Below are 5,200 nucleotides of genomic sequence, written 5' to 3' on the forward strand. Positions count from 1 at the left end.
ACCAATCGGCTTAAGGTCAGGAATAAAGTCAATACAAAACTCAATAACCTCCTCATTTTCATGGCCCTTGGAGATACAAAATAGTGCATGCATGCGCGGTATCCCTTGTTTGTCTGTCCTGAAAGGTTACTGAGAGCAGGCCAAGCACTAATGGTCACAAACAGCAACGCATGTAGGTCAAATTCTTCCTGATCGAGCTCATCCCACACACGTACACCTTTTCCATTCCACAGCTATAAGAGTTCTTCAACTAATGGCCTTTGGTACACATCAATGTCGTTGCCGGGTTGCTTAGGGCCTTGGATGAGCACTAACATCATAATGAACTTCCGTTTCATGCACAACCAAGGAGGAAGGTTATACATACATAGAGTCACAGGCCAGGTGCTATGATTGCTGCTCTGCTCCCCAAAAGGATTGATGCCATCCGCGCTTAGACCAAACCATACGTTCCTTGCATCACCTGCAAAGTCCCCCCACTTCCTCTTGATTTTTCTCCACTGCGATCCATCAGCGGGTACTCTCAACTTCCCGTCTTTCTTACGGTCTTCTCTGTGCCATCGCATCAACTTGGCATGCTCTTTGTTTTGGAACAAACGTTTCAACCATGGTATTATAGGAGCATATCACATCACCTTGGCAGGAATATTCTTCTTGGGGCGCTCGCCCTCGACATCACCAGGGTCATCACGACTGATCTTATAGCGCGATGCACCGTATACCAGGCACACGTTCAAATCCTCGTACTCACCGCGGTAGAGGATGGAGTCATTAGGGCATGCATGTATCTTCTGCACCTCTAATCCTAGAGGGCAGACAACCTTCTTTGCTTCGTACGTACTCTCGGGCAATTCATTGTCCTTTGGAAGCATCTTCTTTAACATTATCAGCAACTTGCCAAATCCCTTGTCAGATACACCATTTTCTGCCTTCCATTGCAGCAATTCCAGTGTGGTGCCCAGCTTCTTCTTGTCAGCTTCGCAATTCGGGTACAATAATTTCTTGTGATCCTCTAACATGCGCTGTAACTTCAGCCTCTCCTTCTCACTTGCGCAGTTTCTCTTTGCACCGGCAATGGCCCGACCAGATCATCAACGGGCTCATCTGATGCCTCTTCTTTAGCTTCTTCCCGCATTGCCAGCTCAGCTTCTTCCCCCATTGTTGTACCATCGCATTCAGGGAACCCATGGCCAGGATAGGTGTCGTCGTCCTCTTCTTCTTCATTTTCTTCCATCATAACCCCTCTTTCTCCGTGCTTGGTCCAAACATTATAGTGGGGCATGAAACCGGACTCAAACAGGTGCCAGTGAATGGTTCTTGAGTTAGAGTAATTGTGATCATTCTTACAGCCAGCACATGGACAAGACATAAAACCATCCGCCCGCTTGTTTGCCTCAGCCGCAAGCAGAAAAGTATGTACGCCTTTAATGAGCTGGGGAAGCATCAATCATCATACATCCATTGCCGGCTCATCTTCATTACACATCACCGAATAGACCAAATTAATACAAGTTCATACAACACTTATTCTCATAAAACAACATACAAATAACTCTCTAGCTAAAACATTTAAATGCAACAACAAATGCGATCAAGATCGCAACTAAGGTAACAATTATTCCAATAGCATAATGATACCAAGCCTCACTATCGATGGCATATTTTCTAATCTTTTTAATCTTCAAGCGCATTTTCTCCATCTTGATCTTGTGATCATCGACGACATCGGCAACATGCAACTCCAATTTCATCTTCTCCTCCTCAATTCTTTTCAATTTTTCTTTCAAATACTCGTTTTCATTTTCAATTAAATTTAACCTCTCGACAATAGGGTCGCTTGGAATTTCCGGTTCACATACCTCCTAGATAAAAATATCTATGTCAACTTGATGGGCATAATTTGTCATAAACACGAAATGTAACAAATAGTTATAAAAGAGAATATACCACATCCGAATCATAACCCGGATGAGGGCCGATGGGGATGGATATCAAAATCATGGCACTATGTATAACAAACAACGTACGGGTAAGATAATTATACAAGTAACTATATATCTAAATAACACAAACATGATTTTTTTATATAAAAAAGATAAGAATAAGAGGCTCACCACAAGGTGGTGCTCGCGATGGGACGGTGTGGGCGATCGACAGTGGTTAGGACGGAGACGGGAAGGCACTAAGTAAACCACACCTACATATGCAAACTAAGAGTTATTTTGACCTCAAATTGCATATAGATCAAATAAACTACCACATATAATTCCTCCCAAACTAAAAACCCACATATCACTATATAGAGCATTGCAAGAGCTGATCTAGCAATGAGAGATGAAAGGACAAAGTTGCTAACCTTTGTGATCACCTGGATGGATGGGGTGCCTTCAAATCTTGACAAATTTTGGCAAAAATGGAGGTGAGCTCGAGTAAGAGGGGAAGAAAATAGAGAGGAGGGAAAAAACAGAGCGCTTCGGCTCGGGCTGGACGAAGCACTATATAAGTCCCGGTTGGTTATATGAACCGGGAGTAAAGGTGCATCTCTAGTCCCGGTTCGTGCCACGAACCGGGATTAAAGGTGTTGGTGGGGCCGCAGCCTGACACTAGCGTGCCACCACCTATTTAGTCCTGGTTCGTGGCACGAACTGGTACTACAGGTTCGCCATGAAACCGGGACTAATGAGCGCCGCCCGCCTAGCCATTGGAACTGGCACTAATGGTCACATTAGTGCCGGTTCAATTACAAAGCGGGACTAATGAGCCGAACATTAGGCCCTTTTTCTACTAGTGAGGAAACGACGCCACAACGCCGCCACCGCCGGTCTAGAACATGTCAGACCAAGGGTTTTCACCCAGAGCCCATGGTGGATGGAGGTCACCCACGATGACACCTCCAAGGAGGGAAACGACACATAGGAGCGTCGCTATCGCCGGCTTCAACACTGTCGGGCAGAACTTTTGCTCAGGATTCGACCCCCACCAAATAGGTCCATCAGCCACGACCGGCTAAGGTAAGATGCAGACAACGCATGGAGCAGGCAAGGTGGCCGTGAAGAACACACCCGCATGACATACACCCCCCAAATGGTCCACCTTGCCGCCCAAGCAGCCAAGGAGACACACGAGCACCCGCACAACAACACCCACCAAAAATGGTGTCGCCGTTCCACCATCCAAAGCCGCTGCTCTGGCAACCATAAGGATCCACCCTCATCCACCACCCACATGGTGGTGGACCGCAAGCACGCAACCGGCTGCCCCTGCTGCTGCAGTGGCGCAAATCTGCCACCCACTGCGCCCCAAAGCTTGCTCTTTGCACCCGCACGGAGACGGACCCTCGATCTAGCGCACCGGGTGCTACTTGTGAGCTGTGTTGGGATTTCCTCGAAGAGGAGAGGATGATGCAGTATAGTAGAGGTAAGTATTTCCCTTAGTTAAGAACCAATGTTATCAATCCAGTAGGAGAACAACGCGAAACCTCATTAGCAACACCTACACACAAAAGAGCAAATACTTGCACCCAACGCAATCAAGGGAGTTGTCAATCCCCTTGGTGGTTATTTGCAAGGATCAAATCTGATAGTGATAGATAGATAAATAAAACACAAAATAAAATAATGGTAAATAAATTGCAGCAAGGTATCTTTGGATTTAATATATGATAAAAGTAGATCCGAGGCCATAGATTTCACTAGAGGCTTCTCTCTCGAACAAAAAACATACACTGGGTAAACAAATTACTGTTGGGCAATTGATAGAAGAGTGCATGGTTATGATGATATTCAAGGCAATCATCATGTATATAGGCATCACGTCCGAGACAAGTAAACCGACTCCTGCTTGCATCTACTACTGTACTATTACTCCACCCATCGACCTTTATCCAACATGTATCTAAAGTATTAAATTCATAAAAATGGAGTAACGCCGTAAGAAAGATGACATGATGTATACAAACTAAATCCAACCAATATGAATAAACTGTTTTCCCCTTAATGGTAACAATGCAAATATGTGTCTTGTCCCCTTCTGTCACTGGGATATAGATCACCGCAAGATTGAACCCATTACAAAGCACCTTTCCCGTTGCAAGATAAATCAATCTAATTGACCAAACCAAACGGATAGATCGAAGAGAAATACAAGTTATAATAATCATGCATAAAAGAATTTAGAGAAGACTCAATTAATATTCATCAATAATCTGATCATAAACCCACAATACATGGGATCCAACAAACACACCGCAATAGAAGATTACATCGAATAAATCTCCAAGAACATCGAGGAGAACATTGTATTGGAGATCAAAGAGAGAGAAGAAGCCATCTAGCTACTAGATATGGACCCGTAGGTCTATGGTAAACTACCCACACATCATTGGAAGGGCAGCAAGGTAGATGTAGAAGCCCTCTGTGATCGATTCCCCCTCCGGCAGAGTACCAAAAAGGCCTCCAGATGGGATCGCTGAAGAACAGAAACTTGCGGCGGCGGAAACTGTATTTTGGGTGGCTCTCTGTTGGTTTCCTGATTTTAGAGAATTTATAGAGGTGGAATTAGGTCAGACGGAGCCAGGAGGGGCCCACGAGGCATTAGGGCGCCCTATTGCCTTGTCGTCTCCTTGTTTGCCTTATGTTCTCCTCCCGAAGCTTCTAGGGTCTCTCTTGTCCAGAAAAAAAATCGTCGAAAAGTTTCATAGCGTTTGGGATTTTCCTGGAAAACCAAAAATAGGCAAAAAAACAGCAACTGGAACTTGGCACTAGGTTAATAGGTTAGTCCCAAAAAAGATATATAATTGCATATAAAACATCTAAGATTTATACTATAATAGCATGGAACAATCAAAAAAATATAGATACGTTGAAGACGTATCAAGCATCCCTAAGCTTAATTCCTGCTCGTCCTCAAGTAGGTGATTGATAAAAACAATAGTAATTGGTTCATACGTTTAGATCCGAATGATTCAAAGAAATACTCTATAATTTGAGATAAAGACATCAATACATAGGCATACCAACAAACGATCATGTCTTTCAAAATAAAAATGCTAAAGAACGCTATCCCTAGAAAATCATATAGCCTTGTCATGCTCCATCTTCTTAACACAAAGTATAAATCATGCGCTACCCCGGTGTCAACCAAGCAATTTGTTCATACTTTTTATTGCCCTTCAGCTTTTTTAGCCCCCACGTAATAAATG

The sequence above is a fragment of the Triticum aestivum genome, chromosome 7D (genome assembly GCF_018294505.1).
Source record: "Triticum aestivum cultivar Chinese Spring chromosome 7D, IWGSC CS RefSeq v2.1, whole genome shotgun sequence".
In the NCBI taxonomy this organism is placed as follows: Eukaryota; Viridiplantae; Streptophyta; class Magnoliopsida; order Poales; family Poaceae; genus Triticum; species Triticum aestivum.